Here is an 18428-nt window from a genome sequence, read left to right as displayed (position 1 = left end):
GTATTCCATCTGGCATAAATCTCAGTTTGTTTTCTCTCCCAAGTAATTCATACCGAAACCTGCTGGATACCAGAATGTGTTCCCTCTTGGCTGCACTACAGCACATTCCTCAAGCAGTTAAGTTCACCCAGCGTTGCCCTCTGAAGCACCCCAGGTGCTTACATGCCTGTGTTGGCACACCTTCGCAACTCTCTACCCACTCTTGAATCAAAGTTTGCAGACTTGTGTATTTGGCACAATGCGGTTTCTCAGGGAACCGTTCAATACAAGATATGCGTGCACAAAGACAGAATCCATATATGGCTAACAGCTCTGTGCTTTTCTGGGAATGGATTTTCCCAACTCACACGAAACCCTGCTTTGCTTAGCTACAGTTTACAGGATAAAGTAAACCTGACGGGTTTCACAGCATACGTTAAACTCCAAACTGTGGACTAGTTCTACATACGTTTGCTCGGTGATATGAATCCCCAAATGTTTGACTTTGAAATGTGGATTTACAGAAGGCTGTTACGTATAAACTGGGTTGACAAAATCAGGAACGAGGTGATACGCCGCCTGGGAAAGCCAAGGGAAACCATCAAATCCACTAAAAAGCACTGAATATCAGACATTAGCATAATTGAGTGAGTCCAGAGGTATTTCACGAGAAGAGTCCTCCACTCCTCTGCTCACAATAGACTCCCTTATGCCACCAGGCTCAAAATTTTGGTCTTGGACAACTTGGAACTATGCCGACTAAGGTCTGACCTTGGCATAGTACACAAAATTGTCTGCTACAACGTCCTACCCATCAACCACTACTTCAGCTTCAACCGCAATAATACACAAGCAAACAATAGATACAAACTGAAGATAAACCGCACCAAACTCTTCAGCAACAGAGTGGTCAATGCCTGGAATGCTCTACCTGTTGTTTCATCCTCAAACCCCCATAACTTTAACCTTAAATTGTCTACTGTTGACCTCACCCCATTCCTAAGAGGTCTGTAAAGGGGGCGTGCATAAGTGCAGCAAAGTATCTAACATTCTATCCTACTGCCCCCATTTATTTGTACCCATTTCCTGTGTTCTTATTCATGTTTATTCTTATTCCTGTTAACTTGTACATGAGTGACAAAACAAACAAACAAACAAACAAATAAATACATGTTAGAGTATTTTGGACATGGGATGCCACACCCAGAAAGATACGGCATCCTTCACTTAATCGTCCAGGGAAGAATTGAAGGCAAATGAGGTCCAGGCAGAAGAAGAACATCATGGCTTGAAAATCTAAGGGACTGGTTTGGGCAAAACTCAGCAGCACTTTTTAGTGTGGATCACCACCATGATCGCCAACTTCCAATGATGGATACGGCACAAGAGGAAGAAGAAGATTCATCCTCAAACAAGAGAACATTCACCAAATAGCAAATAACGGGAATCTACTTTGTGTAGATACATAGAGAACTCCAAAAAGCCACACATGGATGGATATGATAATTCTCTTTCGCTATAAAGTCAGCTGATTTTATGACCTTTTTGGAGCAGTCATTAAGCAAATGTGGTGGTTGTTAAGTGAACCCATTGTTCACTATTTGCCATCTTTGGCTGAAGGACTGAAATAAATGCCGGTTTCCAGGAAAAAAAATTCCCATTGTACTGTAAATTATAATTGCCCAAGCACAGTGCGCCACAAAGAGCAATAGCAATAGCTCTTAGACTTATATACCGCTTCCCAGCCCTCTCTAAGCGGTTTACAGAGTCAGCCTCTTGCCCCCAACAATTTGGGTCCTCATTTTACCCATCTCGGAAGGATGGAAGGATGAGTCAACCTTGAGCCTGGTTGAGATTCGATCTGCCAAATTGCAGGCAGAAGTAGCCTGCAGGACTGCACTGTGCCACCAGGGATTTTCAACGTGGGCTGTTTGCTGGGTGCTCAAAATGTGATCCCATGACTGCTGAAGGGGGCATGGCCATCAACATTTTGAATTTAGAATTTGAATTTTTCGGGATCCATCATAACATTGACCAGTTACTAAGCAATTGGTCGTAAATTGAAGATTACCTGTATGCCTTATGTAAAAAGAATTGTCTGGCTCAATTCTTCCCAGGATTCCATTTGATTGGATGGTCCTTGATTCTAATATTTTGGGAAGAGGCAAACAGCTTTTCCCTGTCTACTTGATCTACGCCATGCAAAATTCTGCACATAACATGTTATTGTCCTTCTGGAAACAAATTTAAAGTTGACTCCTCCCAGAGAGCTTTGCACATTTAATTTATTGAGGGAACACCGAGTACATGATTTTGTTGCTCTAAGTTACTATATTTACTTTCTGAAGTCTTATTATTGTGCTGTGGATATTCCATGTTTGCATATTTTCTAATGACTTTTGTACCTTTCTGAGCCGGTTGATTGTGGCAGTTTAGAAATTGAATAGCAACAGCTTTTAATTTAATTTAATTCATTTAATCCCGCTCTAGCTTTTCTCAAACGTTTTGAAGGCAGAACCATAAAGCCCTCAGGCCGGGGTGTGTGCATGTCTGTGTGTGTGGAAGGGATCTCAGAACCAAAGTTTGGGCACCGTGCAAAAGCCAGAGTTTGTGCAGGGCTCATTAAACAAGCTACAATTGGATTCAGACAAGATTGCACGACAAGCCAAACAGATGACAGCTGATATGTGAACCCAGCCACTGGTTTACTAAAATATCGGAAAATCGTATACATTAGGTTAAACAAGAATTTGGTGGTAAACTAGAACTATTTTGACACACAAAAAATTGTACTTCGATGTCTTACTGATTGAGGAATGATGAAATGTTTGTTTTAAAAGAAATAAAACTTTTGAACTGAAAAAAAATAAATAAAATATCAGAAAATCAAGGTACCCTTGAATTGTTCTAGAGCCGCGATGGTGAACCTGGGAAACACAGAGCCCTCTCTGTGGGCATGCGCCCCAGCTCAGCTCCACTGTGCATGCGCGCGAGCCTCCCGCCGGCCAGCTGGTTTTCGGGTCTCTGCTGTGCATAGCAATAGCAATAGTAATAGCAGTTAGACTTATATATCGCTTCATAGGACTTTCAGCCCTCTCTAAGCAGTTTACAGAGTCAGCATATCGCCCCCAACAACAATCCGGGTCCTCATTTTACCCACCTCGGAAGGATGGAAGGCTGAGTCAACCCTGAGCCGGTGAGATTTGAACAGCCGAACTGCAGAACTGCAGTCAGCTGAAGTAGCCTGCAGTGCTGCATTTAACCACTGCGCCACCTCGGCGGAGGGTGCATGTGGGAGATCCACTCGCATGCATGGGGGTATAGGCAGCATGCACAGGTGTGTGGTGCATGCGATGGTTACACACACTTGTGCAGGGGAGCGCCGGGGGGTCACACATGTGCATGCTTGGGAGCAGGGCACATATTGGGGGTCACATGTGCATGGGTGGGGCACATGGGAGGTCATGCGCGCATCACATTATGGATGCGCGCATGCGCTTTCGGCACACGACGACAAAAAAGGTTAGCCATCCCTGTTCTAAAGTGTCAAGGATTACAAGGAATGTAGTGGGGATTTTTTTTGGCAACAGAGTAGGTGTGTTTTTAAAAAGTGCCTTATTTATTTCTTCCTTTGTTTACTCAACAAATTTTTACAGCCTTCTTCCGGAATGTTTCCCAGTCTATTCTGAAGCCTCCGTAGTGTCTGGGTATCTCCCCTTCATTTACTAGCCAAAGTCTGTCTTGTTTGAGCTTCTGTGGCCAGAGAAGATGAACTAAATGTTATCAGCTGTTGAGCCACCGCAGTACAGATAAGTCCCCAACTTAACAGCTATTCGTTGCGGGACAGTTCAGAATTACAACAGCAATGGGGAAAAGGGGCTTTCCCACCCTTGCAGCATTCTATGGTCACGTGATCAAAATTCAGAGGCTTGGCAACTGGCAGGGTTTTATGACTGTTGCAGTGTCCCAAGGCATGCCATCTAGTTTTTTGGGGACTTTCTGACGAGCGAAGTCCACGAACTGTATTGCTAACTTAACAGCCGCAGTGGTTTCCTTAACGACGGTGGCAAGAAAGATCGTGAAATGGGATAAAAAATTCACTTCGCGATGGAAATTCTGGCCTCAGTTGGGATCCTAAATCGAGGATTAACTGTACCTCTCTCTATGTTCTGCATGCTAACCACCAATCTTGGTTCTAAGCTACCACTATAGCCCAGGACTACCAAGGAGCACCAAGGAGCAAAGAGAATATCTACAGACCCCTCAACATCCTGGACATAAATGGTTTCAACTCCCACCCTCAAAATGACGCTGTAGGGCACTGCACACCAGCACAACTAGACACAAGGACAGTTTTTCCCCGAATGCCATCACTCTGCTAACAAACTAATTCCTACAACACGGTCAAATAATTTAAGACTGTCTTACTATTCTTCTTCTCGTCCTTCCTAGTATCTATCTCTTTCCATTTATGACTATAACCTTGTTGCTTGTGGCTCTACAATTTATATTGTTTTTATTTGTTTTCCAAATATGATTTGATAGCTTATTAGTAACCTTGATTATTACTAAGTGTTGTATCTTTTATTCTTGATGAATATATTTTATTCTCCTTATGTACACTGAGAGCATAAGCACCAAAGGCAAATTCCTTGTTTGTCCAATCACACTTGGCCAATAAAGAATTCTATTCTATTCTATTCTTCTATTCTATTCCATTCTTTTCCATTCTTTCCTTTCTTCCTTTCCTATCCTATCCTATCCCATTCCATTCCATTCTCTATTCTACTCTATTTCATTCTGTTCTATTCTATTCTATTCCATTCTATTCCATTATACTCCATTCTATTCCATCCATCCATTCTTTCCTTTCCTATCCTATCCTTTCCTATCCTTTCCTTTCCTATCCCATCCCATTCCCTATTCTACTCTATTTCATTCTGTTCTATTCTATTCTATTCTATTCTATTCTATTCTATTCTATTCTATATCAAATTGGCATAATGCTGAAGGAATCCATATGACCAGTTGGCCAGAAAGCTCTAAAAACAGACAAAATGATGCCTGCAATTCGCTCAAGGCTTCCTAATTAACCTCACTTGCTGGAGGCTTCACAGCAGCGTTCAAAAGGGGGGGAGAGAGAAAACTTTACAAGGGAGGAGAAGAAGAAAGCAAGGGTGACTCATCCTGTTACAGGAACGGGAATGAAGGAGAGGGCTGGAGAATAACAAGAGGACTCAGAAAGAGGAGTTTGATTCTGGAGAGGAGAGTGGGCAGCGGAAGTCAGCTGTCCTTGGGAGAAAGAATTCCTGCTTCCAGAGAATAACAAGGCTACAGCAGCCTCGACTTGAAGGCAGCAAAATCAAAACTGCAGATGTTTGTCATCTGTCGTCATGTCTTCGTTTCCATTCTGTTCGGCCTGCATGCTCCCTTCTTGCTTGTTCTGGTTAGAACAGCACCTCCCTTCACTTGACTGCATCAACGGAAATGTTTCTTTTTCCTTAAATATTTTTTTTCTTTGAAAGGAGGGTGAGGACATGAATTAATTTCTGCAGATTTTTCTAATATACAAACAGGAGGATTACTAAGTTTCTTGTTTCATATTTTTGGATCTCAACATCTCGTACCTCCCCCGACAATAGAAATGTGGGGTGAGTGAGATTTAATGTTAGCTTGAAATAATCCTTGCCTACTCGGATTATAGATTCCTAACTATGGGCTAAAGGCAGAAATTGAAGAGGAGCTAAAGAGCCTCTTGATGCGGGTGAAGGAGGAGAGGTGCAAAAGTTGGCTTGGAAGTCAACATTAAGAAAACTAAGATCATGGCATCCAATCCTCTCAATTCCTGGCAAATAGATGGGGAAGAAATAGAGGTAGTGACAGATTTTATTTTCCTGAGATCCAAGATCACTATAGATGGGGACTATAAGAAATTGAAAGACACTTGTTCCTGGGGAGGAAAGTTATGGCAAATTTAGACAGCATACTAAAAAGCAGAGACATCACGCTGGCAACACAAGAGCCTATAGTCACGGCTATGGTTTTCTCAGTTGCAATGTATGGCTGTGAAGGTTGGACCATAAGGAAGGCTGAGCGCCAAAGAATGGAGGCCTTTGAACTCTGGTGCTGGAGAAGACTCCTGCGAGTCCCTTGGACTGCAAGATGGATTAAACCGGTCAGTCCTAGAGGAGATCAACTCTGGCTGCTCTTTAGAAGGCAGATCCTGAAGATGAAACTCAAATACTTTGGCCACCTAATGAGAAGGAAGGACTCACTGGAGAAGAGCCTCATGCTGGGAACGATTGAGGGCAAAAGAAGAAGGGGACGATAGAGAATGTGGTGGCTGGATGGAGTCACTAAAGCAGTCGTTGTGAGCTTAAATGGACTCCAGAGGATGGTAGAGGACAGGAAGTCCTGGAGGAACGTTGTCCATGGGGTCACGATGGGTCAGACATGACTTCGGAACTAACAACAACTATGGATTGCAGTCATTTCTTGATGATCCTTCTTCGGCCTACCAGTGATGGAGCACCCATGATTTCTGGTGGCAAGTCGTTCCACCGATTGTTTCACGAACAGCAAAACCCAATTCACTATGGAATAAACAAGTTTTAAACCATCAACCTGTGGCACAGAAGTTGCCTTCGGAAGTTGTGGGAGCTTCATCCTTGGAAGCTTTCAAAAAGAGACTGGACTGCCATCGGTCAGAAATGGCGTAGGGTCTCCTGCTTGGGGGGGGGGTTAGACTAGATGACCTCCAAGGTCCCTTTCAACTCTGTTCCAACCCTGTGTTCTCGTTTTGCTAGCTGCAGCTGCAACAACTTTATTATCCTGGGAAAGTTGTGTTGGTGGAAGTCACAACAATGCCTGGCTCACCCAAGTTCTTGGGACCCTCGCCTTGCGATCTCCGAGCTCGGCTGGAGTCCTAGAGGACCCACCCCCCCTTCCACGTCACGCTCGGGACCCCTTTTCCCCAGCAGGCGCCACGCAGGACATTCCCCCCCCCACGCGTCACTCCCCGCCCCGCTTAGTGCCCAGAAAACCCCGCCCGGGGGGAAGCTCCACCCCGCCTGCCGCCCGTTCGCTCGCTCGCTGGCTCGCTGACTCTCCCGACGTTTCCTCCGGCTCCTCCCCGGCTGGATCGCTGGGTGGGCGGCTGGCCATCGGGCGGAGAGCGCAGCGGCCTCGGGATTGACGGCGCAGCTTTCGGAGACTCTTCGCAGCCATGTAAGTGGGGGTCCCGGGGCGAAGCTGGCGGCGCTGGCGGGCGCAGGGCTCCATCCCGGGCTTCCCCGGCCAGGCGGGGACCCTGCCGGCTCGGCTCTGAGGGGGAGAAGGCGGCGCTGCGACCCCCGCTTTCTCTCCCCTCCGCCGTCCCTGGCGGGCTCTGGCAGCTCCCGTTTTCCTGGGCCACGCTGGCTGGGGATGTTGCGCGCCGGAGCCCGAGGTTTGCTCTGGGAGGTGGCTGGAGCTTTTGCCCAAGGGCCGTCCTTGAGTTTTTTCTCCCTTCTCTCCTTCTCCTCCTCCTCTCCCTCCTCCTTCTCCTGCTTTCCTCCTGCTCTCCTCCTCTTTCCTTTTCTCCTTCTTTTCCTTCTCCTTCTCTCTTCCTTTTTTCCTTCTCCTTTTCCTCCCCTCTTCCTTCTCCTTCTCTCCTTCTGCTCTCCTCTTCCCTTTTCTCCTTCTTTTCCTCCTCCTCCTCTCCCTTCTTCTCTCTTCCTTTTTTCCTTCTCCTTTTCCTCCCCTCTTCCTTCTCCTTCTGCTCTCCTCTTCCCTTTTCTCCTTCTTTTCCTCCTCTCCTCCTCTCCCTTCTTCTCTCTTCCTTTTTCTCCTTCTCCTTTTCCTCCCCTCTTCCTTCTCCTTCTCTTCTTCTGCTCTCCTCCTCTTCCCTTTTCTCCTTTTTTTCCTCCTCCTCTCCTTCTCTCTCCCTTTTTCTCCTTCTTCTTTTCCTCCCCTCCTCCTTCTCCTCCTCCTCTTCCATTTTGTCCTCCTCCTCTTTTCCTCTTCCTTTTCCTCTTCCTTTTTCTCCTCTTCCTCCTCTTCCTTTTCCTCTCTTCCCTCTCCTCCTCCTCCAATCCTCCTCCTCCTCTCACTCTTCCTTCTCTCCTCCTCTTCCTTCTCCTTCTCTCTACCCTTTTCTCCATCTTTTTTCCTCCCCCTCTCCTCCCACTCTTCCTTCTCTTCCTCGCCTCCCCCCCTCCTCTCCTCCCCTCCTCCTCTCCTTTTTTCTCCTCCTCCTCCTTCGGGTTTTATCGTGTTTATTATTCATTCCTTAATCAAATTTGTGTAGCTGCCCACAAAGGCGATCAGAGTTTGAAAGAGTTGGGGGGGGGCGCAGTAGGCAGGGGGGGGCTCGCAAAGCCAGGCTTCCTGATGTCTTCTGCAGCACCAGCACCAGGATTGAGGGATTAAGGCGCAAGTGTGACGGGGTTGAGACAGAGCACCAAAGCCCTTAGCTGGTATTTAAGATCTGGGGGTTTCCCTTCAGATCCGGAATGGGCTTCAATTTGGCGGGCTGCTCTTCTAAAAGAAGGGAACTGTGTTGTCTAATGAAATGAAGATGGTTATTATTTGGGATCTGTAGAAGTCTCCCTTTCAGTTGGGACTTTGAGAGGTTTTTCCCTGGGAAGGGTGACCTGGAAGGATGGATTATGTCTTGTTAGGAAAATGTAGTCTGATACTTTCATAGATACATCAATAAAGTGGTAATTGAACTGTTGGAGAATCACCTTCAGCTCAAGGAGGCTTTTTCTGTTTCTCCCCAGTTTCATTATTCCATCTCTAGCGATAAACGGCGTAGCAGCCGCTGACAAAAATATATTCATTTTGTTTTAATGCAGCCAGTCTTATTTACTCCCTCAAATGCTTCTAATAAAGCCAATCTAGGGTCTAGCTAGCATACAGGTAATCCTCAATTTACGACCACAATCGAGCCCAACATTTATGTTGCTAAATGAGACATTTGTGAACTGACTTTTGTGCCCCATGGTATGATTCTTTTTTCTTGCCCAGAGGCGTTAGGTGAATCACTGCAGTTGTTAAGTTAGTAGGAAGGTTGTTAAACCTCATTTGGTTTTCTTGTCAGAAGGTTGCAAAAGGGGACCATGTAACAACTCCAGGTCATTGCAACCGTCATAAATATGAAGCAGTTGCCAACCAGTCAAATTTTGATCACATGACCATGGGGATGCTTGCTATGGTCATAAGTGTGAAAAAACAGTCTTTTTTCAGGCCTGTTGTAACTTCAAATGGTCGCTGAATGAACTGTTGTAAGTCAACCACTATCTGTAGTATCTTTTTTAGGTATTTATTTTCCTTACTAAAGTTAAAAAAAATGTGTTTTCAGAAATTTAGTATGCGGGCTGTTTCACACAACGTGCTTAGGAAGACGTGGATTTCCCACAATGGTGAACCAGATCTCTTCACCCAATTCTATCCTGTTTCCCTGAAAATAAGACCCCCCTGGATTACAAGCCCCATCGGGCTTTTAAGCGCATGCACTAAAATAAGCCCTCCCCGAAAATATTGCCACACAGCAGCAGCCATGTGGTGACCACACTCCTCGGCGCCTCCTGCACTCAAAAATAATAAGACCTTCCCGAAAATAAGGCCAAGTACTTATTTCAAGGGGGGAGGTTTCAAAAGAAAATAAGACCCTGTCTTTATTTTCAGGGAAACATGGTACTTTTTATAATCCAGTGTGTAATGTAAACTCAGCCAGGCCTTTTCGCCTCTTTTCCCCTGTATTCAAATTTGGAGTTGGGAAATGTTATTCTCTCCGAGGAGGCAAAAGCACATAACAAATTTGTTGTAAATTTGTGGTGACTACCAAATTCATTTTGGCAATGTGGAGAAGGTCTTCTTGTTCCTATGGACAGTGTTCCTTGTGTGTTCAGTTTATTGCATTGTGAGTCCCTGGGGCTGAATCCCTTGCTTGGAGCACGGAGTTTAGAAAAGGATTTCTCCGAATTGGTGTTTAGGCACAAATTGGTGTTTTGCAAACAAAGGGAGGAGAAGGCAGGTGCCTGTGATTTTAGCTGCAAAAATGGTGTGGCGACGGGGAGGCAGAAAGAGATTGAGACGAAGTGGCCGGCCTCACACATCCTGCTGAATCACGGTTACTGAATAAACTGCAGTTGGCTGGGTTTCCACAACACAATAAACAAAGGGAGATTAACACAAATGAATCCACTCTAAGGAATAAAATCATGGAACCCAATCAAGGAGAATATTTGTAGCCCGGGGTTGAAATGAGGAGTCCTTGATTATCGCTGAGCTTAGTTGTTTTCTTGCAGACGTTTCATTACCAAACTAGGTAACGTCGTCAGTGCTGTTGAGATACAACTTCCTTAAGGTGAAATGTTTGGATGGATATCCCCCCACCAACCACCAGCCAGTGATGTTGCTGTCTGTTGTGGGAAGCTGGTGTGATCCTCTAACTTTGTCATGCTGAAGTGATCAGAGACTTTGCAAGACCACCTGTCCATGAAATCAAATATTTCTTTTTAGTTTAAAATTGGGTGAGAAATACTCCAGCTCCTTTTAATAATTAAAGCGGTGCATAATTGCAGTCCTGTAAGGGCTTCAGAAATGTTGATCAGAAAGGTCGGCGGTTTGGCGGTTCGAATCCCTAGCGCCGCATAACGGGGTGAGCTCCCGTGACTTGTCCCAGCTTCTGCCAACCTAGCAGTTTGAAAACATGTAAAAAATGCAAGGAGAAAAATAGGGACCACGTTTGGTGGGAAAGTAACAGTGTTCCGTGCGCCTTCGGCATTTAGTCATGCTGGCCACATGACCACAGAGACGTCTTCGGACAGCACTGGCTCATTGGCTTTGAAACGGAGATGAGCACTGCCCCCTAGAGTCGGGAAGGACTAGCACATATGTGCAAGGGAAACCTTTACTTTTACCTTAATGGTTATGGGCAGTCTTCACGGCTAAGCCAAGCCAGCAGAAATTGTGAGAGGTTTCTCACTGGTTGTGCGAGGGGGAATCAATTTTTTTTTAATGTCATTTTTCTGCCTTTCAAGTTGCGTTGTGGCCCTTTGGGGGAGGGGGTTCCCGACCTACTGTGTGCAACCCCTGTGCTTGGGGGTTCTAAGCTGTTCTTCATTTAGAAGCATAGAGTTATACAGCTGGAAGGGACCTTGGAGGTCTTCTAGTCCAACCTCCTTTGTGTGTGTGTTGTGTGTGTGTGTGAAGTCCAGCTGCTTTTGGATGGTGAGTCAGTTGTGTAGCTCTTGTGTTGTTTTTGTGTAAAGTGTGATGGTTGATTTTTGAGCTCTCTGTGACTCTGTGAGGTTCCTGCTTGTTGCGCGCCTGGTCACATGCCCACCAAGCCACGCCCACCAAGCCACGCCTACCAAGCCACGCCCACCAAGCCACGGCCATAGAACTTGTCAGGAAATTTTTAAAATTTCACTACTGAGTGGAACTTCTTCATTTCTCCCATTTCGTGGGCAACCTCTGGAAGCACCCGGTGACATATCTGCATCCTTGAAGAAGACTCTGAACATTACTCCGTATGGGATTTATGTTATAATTGGCTAGAGGAAAGGGGGGGGGGAGCAGGAAAGCAAAAAAGAAAGGAAGATCAACAAATTAAAAAAAACAACTGCAAAACCGGAAAATGATTAAAAGATAGAAATACAAAATAGACGGTAGCATTTAAATAATGGGAAATAAATGCAAAACGATGCAAATGTAATAAAGGTTGTTACACATAGAATATATAGAATGTTATATATAGAATGAAGAAAAAAAGAGGTATGAAATAATATAAATGCACATATACAGTATATAAAGTTATAGATATACATGACTTATACCAGTGGTGGGTTTCAAAAAATTTTTGAACCTACTCTATGGGTGTGGCCTCCTTTGTGGGAGTGGCTTGCCAGCCATGTGACCTGGTGGGAGTGGCTTGCCGGCCATGTGTGTTCTCTCTCTCTCTCTCTCTCTCTCTCTCTCTCTCTCTCTCCCCCCCCCTTCCTTTTGTCTTTGTGTCCCTTTTTCTTTTTTTTCTTTCATCTCTCTCTCACTTTTTCTTTCCTTTTTTCTTTTTTATTTCTTTCTTTCTTCCTTTCTTTCTCTTTCTCTGTGTGAGTCTGTGTGTGTGTAAGTGGTGGGTTTCAAAAATTTTGAAAGAGGTCCACTGGTGGAACCTCTTCTAACCGGTTCGGTAGATTTGCCGAACCGGTTCTACCAAACTGGTGCGAACTGGTAGGAACCCACCTCTGACTTATACGTACTTATACGTACAGATAAAAGAATAACAACAGATATATAAAAGAAGTGTAACGTGTTGCAAAGATGTGAAGTTTGCATAAACCAAATAAAAAGTTTTTTTTTAAAAAGTTTCTGGGGTCCTCAGAGAGAACCCGGACATCACCAAGGACCCCCGCAGTTCCTCCCTAAGCTACACATATTCTCTTCTATCGGTACCCGAAGCCTCTGCCTGGCTGTCGATTGGCTGGGGCTGGCTCACTGCTTGCCCCCTTGCAACATGTTCCGTGGAGGATGTAATTTTAAGCGTGGGTTTCACGGTGTGAGGAGATTGGCAGGGTGTAATTTCCAGATGAAAGCCCTTTGGCATCCCTGCTGCTTCGCTTTCCAGCTTTTGTACGTCCTCGCTGTGATTTTGATGCCAAAAGCTGGCTCTTTTGGTCTTTCGTGTTTTCTTTTTTCCTGTCACGCTGAAGGAATCTTAGGTGAAACCGTTTGCCAATGAGTAAAAAGCACACTGGCTCCTTTGTTTCCCACGAATCTAGAACAGTGGTTTGTTTTTTTTCCCCCACCCTTGGCAATTTGAAGATGTGGGAACTTCAACTCCCAGAATTCCTCCTGGCTGGGGAATTCTGGGAGTTGAAGTCCACGTGCCTTCCAGCTGCCACGGTGGAGATGTAGAATGAAAGACTTATGAAAGTTCTAAGGCTGTGTTTCTCAACCTTGGAGACCCTAAGTCCTGTGCTGGCTGGGGGATTCTGGGAGTTGAAGTCCACAGGACTTAGGGTCGCCAAGGTTGAGAAACACTGTTCTAAGGTCTTGGAGGAAGGGGGTTGTAAAGATGTCCTTTGGGCCAAACATTGCATGATGCAAAAGGAAAGGGACCCACAGGTGTGCAAATGTAGCCCTATGGGTAGAGATTCTCAATTACTGTACATCCGTGATGGCGAACCCATGGCACATATGCCACAAGTGGCATGCAGAGCCATATTCGTGGGCACGCGAGGCGTTGCCCTATGTCAGATGGCCAGCTGATTTTCGGCCTTCCGGAGGGCAGCGGGAGGCCATTTTCGCCCTTCCCAGGCTTCAGAGTTGTTAAAAGTATCACTGCAGTTGTTAACAGTAACACGGTTGCAAAGTGAATCTTAATTCCCCATTGATTGATTTGATTGATTGATTGATTGATTTAATTTGTATGCCGCCCACTCTCAAAGAGACTCAGGGCGGCTTACAATAAAAAAGGGGGAGGGAGGGACATACAAAAACAAGACAACATTAAAAAAAAAAACATTCACAACTGAGGGTGGGGCTGGACGATTCAACAGCCCCAGGCCTGCCGGAACAGCCAGGTCTTGGTCGCTTTGCGGAAGGCCGGAAGGGTAGTGAGGGTCCGGATCTCAACGGGGAGATCGTTCCAGAGGGCCGGAGCAGCCACAGAGAAGGCCCTCCCCCGGGGAGTCGCCAGCCGACATTGACCGGCACATAGAATCCGGAGGAGGCCTAATCTGTGCGATCTTATAGGCCTTAGGGAGGTAATTGGCAGGAGGCGGTCTCTCAAGTTGCCAGGTCCGATACCATGTAGGGCTTTAAAAGTAATGACTAGCACTTTGAAGCGCGTCCGGAGACCAATGGGAAGCCAGTGCAGCTCGCGGAGGATAGGTGTGACGTGGGTGTACCTAGGTACACCCGCAATCGCTCGCGCGGCTGCATTCTAGACTTTGCTTGTCAATGTTGTGGCTAGCCAGTGGAGCTGGCAGCAGAGTCCGACAGTGAGGAGGTTGGGGAGGAACATGGGCCAGTCCTGGGGCCAAAGAAAGCTGAGACGAGGGCTCTGTGTTGAAGGCAGAGAGGGAGCTAGACAGCAGTGAGGCAGAGGAACAGCTGGAGCCTGTTCCTAGTCTGCGCATGCGCAGAGCTGCCAGAAGAAAAGAACAGCTAAGAAATCTGGGTCAACTTGGCAGTAAGGCCACAGATGGATGGTGAATGGCCCCTCCCATAGGAAATTAAAAAGCGAAAGGGTAGTGGGCTTTTGCAGGAAACGATTCGCTCATTTGTTTGTTTCAGGAGTATGAAGATCTGCCCATGAATCTTTGAAACTCTGTGTCAAGTCTTTTCTTGCACAGCACTGCGTTTGGAAAAAATATTTACATGGCAGCTTTCCAAGCTAGATAAGGTCTGTGGTCATAAATTCGCCTTTGAAAGACCGTTTACCAGGCCTTGGCTGAATGTGAATGAGAGGAATTCACATTCGTCTAATAAAAGGGGTTTTGTCGGGACCAGGAATTTGCTTTGTGCCTTTTGGGGAAGCCTAGGTCAGAACAGTCGGAAGGTTGCAAAGGAGATTCCCATGACCCCGGGACACTGCAATCGTCATAAATATAAGTCAGTTGCTAAGCCTCCAAAGTTTGATCGCATCACCATGGGGATTCTGCAATGGCCCAAACTGAAAAAATGGTCATGTCACTTTCTTCAGTGCTGTTGTAACTTTGAACAGTTACTAAAAGTCAAGGACTCCCTCTGTGCTTTGAATCCAATCTGTTTCCAGATGAGGATTTATTGAGTAACCACCATAGCTTGTTCAGCCATTTTTTGTGGGTTGTCTGCATGAGATTGCTGACAATTTTCAATCTTATTGCTTCCTTACTTGAGAAGGCCCAACGGTCTTGAAAAGAGTAGAGAGACTGCCTTCCCAAGCACGGATATCTATTCTTTTAGATGGCTATTTTGCTGAAAAAGCAAATTTCAAATAATTGTTTAAAGGAACGTGCCCGCAGCTGGATAAACTGACCTTTTCTTTTTTTATCTTCTCTGTAATTGCTTTTAAAATAAGACTGAGCCAGTGGAATATTTTGCAGCTGCCCTGGAACACTTGGGAAAGATATTTTGGCTCGGGCAGTGACGTTCCTGTTCTTTCCAAAACCTCATCTGGGTCTGCTTCCTTCAAGGAACAGAAAATAAAAGACTCTCTGGGTTGAAAGCTCAACCCGGGCTGAATTAACAGGACAGAATCCTCCCTTTCCCCCCAGATATTTCTTCAACTTTCCAATCTAGTCTGTAGCGTCAGGGGTGCAAAATTCAAGGCCCAGGGGCAGGATCCAGCCTGCGGGGTACTAAGATCTGGCCCACGGGGCTGCCCTGGAAACAACGAAGGACTGGCCCACGGTGCTTTTGCCAGTGAAAATGGGCTCCCGAGCTCTGTTTTCAGCTGCCACGGCAGCAGTACGGTGCTCCAGAGGGCCCACCCATTCTCCTTACCGGTATTTGAGCCGACCGGGCTTCCGCGCACACATGCACAGAGCGTACGGCACCTGTGCAATGTTCCGCCAAGCAGCTGGACTGCTGCGGAGCATTGTGGGTGGTAAGTACGCATGAGCGCGCTGCACGCATGCATATGGTGGACACCCGGCTTTGTTGCACCGTACCGGTTGCAATGGGATCTGGAACCCACCACTGTGCCATGGCCTCCCGCAACCCTCTGCCAGTGAAAACGGCACTCAATGAGGGCTGTATGTGGCCCTCCCGAGCTCCATTTTCACTGGCAGAGGGTTGCGGGAGACTGTGGCAGCCGAAAATGGAGCTCTGGAACCTATTTTCACTGGAAGAGCACTTGGGCCACCACAGACCCCCCTGACACGAGTGACGTTGAGCTGACCACGTGCCCCCCTGACCCCACCCACCCACCCCGAGGTCAAACACAACCGTGATGTGGCCCTCAGTGAGATCGAGTTTGACACCCCTGCTATTGAGAGAGGGTGACGGTCGTGGTCTATCCAATTTGCTAATCAGGTTCCTCATATCTCAATAAAGTAGAGATCCTAATATGAAATAGGGTGGTATGGTTACAACATACAACTGATTTAGCAATGCAGGATGAAAAGACAAAAATCTTGCAACCGATAAGAATCCTGTAGATAAGATGACATTGTCTTTCGTCGGCTCAGTGTCTCTAGAGGAAACACTTTTGTTTTTGGCAAAACCTAACAGTTCTGATAACCAAGAATCTGATGGCTTCTATGCTTACTGTGGTTGGGCTCCCTTTAGAAAGAGGTTAGGGAAACCACAGTGCTTACCCCAGTGTAAATATTTGTTATGGACCTTTAGGCTCAGCATCCGGGCAGTGTAGGAAATGTCTGCTAGCTTTGCCTTTAATCTTCTAGGAACAAAGATACCTCATAAGCTCTTTTGCTGAGACCAAATTCACCTCCCAGTAGGTAGATTCAGATATTTTGCAGTACGTGGAGATTCTCCATCATCCAGGTCATGGTTGTCCCAAAGGTGCTTTTTCAAGAGACAACTGGACTTCCTGTTTTTTTTTCTTTTTTCTTGAAAATTTTAGAAAAAAAAACTTTTACAAATGTTTACCTCACACACACACCGCCATCCCCACCTGAACCACCACCCCCCAACCTTCCCTCCCCCGACTTCCCAGAACCAATACAGGGTATAAATCTTTAACAAAGATGTTCTAAAATAAACTTTAAAAAAGTTAGTATCATCTTTCATTTGAGCTTTAACTCCTCTTTTGTTAGGCTAAGTCTAAACAGATTATATCATTCCTTGTTTCTTTAGTCAGAAACTATCTGGAATTTCTTAGTCCCATATTTATTTTGAGTATAGTCAATCCATCTCCACTCCACTCTCCACTCCAGTTTATATCTCTCATTTGAGTGATCCTTGAGATATGCTGATATTTTAGCCATCTCTGCTAGGTTTGTTACTTTTAACATCCATTCTTGAATAGTAGGCAAATCTTCCTTCTTCCAGTATTGTGCCACCAACAGTCTTGCGGCCGTTATTAAATGCAAAATCAAGTTAATCTCTGTAACTGTACAATCAGTAATTATACCTAACAAGAATAACTGAGGGGTAAACTTTATCCTTTTTTTAAGAACATTTTGCATAATCCACCATATTTTTATCCAAAATGCTTTTACCTTTTTTACAAGTCCACCATTCTCCATCATCCAGGTCATGGTTGTCCCAAAGGTGATTTTTCAAGAGAAAACTGGACTTCCTGGTTTTTTTTCTTTGAAGACGTTTCTCTTCTCATCCCAGAAGCTTCTTCAGCTCTTCTCCAGTCAGAGCTGAAGCAGCTTCTGGGATGAGAAGCGAAGCGTCTTCAAAGAAAAACCAGGAAGTCCTGTTGCCTCTTGAAAAAGCACCATTGAGTCTGGTGCAGTGGTTAACCAGGCATCACGCTATAGTCTGGGAGACGGTGAGTTCTAGTTCTGAATTAGCACAAAGCTAGCTGGATGACCTTGAGCCAGCCCTTTTCTCTCAGCCCTAGAAAATAGCAATAGCACCTAGAATTATATACCACTTTATAGTGCTTTGCAGCCCTCTCTAAGCGGTTAACAGAGCCAGCTTATTTCCCCCAACAATCTGGGTCCTCATTTTACCCACCTTGGAAGGATGGAAGGCTGAGTCAACCTTGAGCCTGGTGAGGTTTGAACTGCTGGCAGTGGGCAGAATCAGCCTGCAATACTGCATTCTAACCACTGCACCAGAGCTCTTGAGATAGATACATAGATAGATTGATAGACTGATAGATTGATAGATTGATAGATTGATAGATTGATAGATTGATAGATTGATAGATTGATAGATTGATAGATTGATAGACAGACAGACAGATAGACAGATAGATAGATAGAATATAAAGCGCTAGAGAGACAGACAGTGATAAATATTGTAGATCAACAGAAAATAGATAGATATACATATACATATACATATACATACACATACACATACACATACACATACATATACATATACATGATGGATGACAGTTAGCAATAGCACTTAGACTTATATACCACTTCACCATGTTTTACAGCCCTCTCTAAGCGGTTTACAGAGTCAGCCTCTTGCCCCCAACAATCTGGGTCCTCATTTTACCCACCTCGGAAGGATGGAAGGCTGAGTCTACCTTGAGCCTGGTGAGATTTGAACTGCCAAATTGCAGGCAGCCAGCAGTCAGCAGAAGTAGCGTGCAGGACTGCACTCTAACCACTGCACCGCCACGGCTCATAGCAAGCCACTTCTGAAAATCCTTGCCAAGAAAACTGCAGGGATTTGCCTCAGCAATCTTAGAGAATGGAACAAGACTGAACAGCAAATAAGATAAAATAAAATAAAAATGCCAAGATATGGTTTGCTTATTTGTGACTAGGATTACCCAATACATTAATCAATAAATCATGATATATAGATATCACAATAGC

At 45.4% G+C, this 18428-nt stretch overlaps 1 protein-coding gene across 2 annotated transcripts in view; it reads left to right on the top strand.

Annotated features, from left to right (window-relative positions):
• Positions 1 to 18428, top strand: part of RIPOR1 (RHO family interacting cell polarization regulator 1) — a 136691-nt gene that overhangs the window by 12735 nt on the left and 105528 nt on the right. The window contains exon 1 of one of the 2 annotated variants that reach the window (XM_087728814.1): positions 7061 to 7206. The exons of the other annotated variant lie outside the window; for it this stretch is intronic. The gene's annotated coding sequence lies outside the window, so the exon portion shown is untranslated. Of the gene's footprint in view, positions 1 to 7060; positions 7207 to 18428 lie in introns of those variants that run through there. 2 annotated transcript variants of the gene reach the window in all.

The sequence above is a fragment of the Thamnophis sirtalis genome, unplaced genomic scaffold (assembly GCF_051295495.1).
Source record: "Thamnophis sirtalis isolate CommonGarterSnake01/CBP01778 unplaced genomic scaffold, rThaSir2_p1.2 scaffold_14, whole genome shotgun sequence".
Taxonomy (NCBI): Eukaryota; Metazoa; Chordata; class Lepidosauria; order Squamata; family Natricidae; genus Thamnophis; species Thamnophis sirtalis.
The sequence above is the reverse complement of the archived record's forward strand: the minus strand, read 5'-3'. Positions and strand labels throughout refer to the sequence as shown.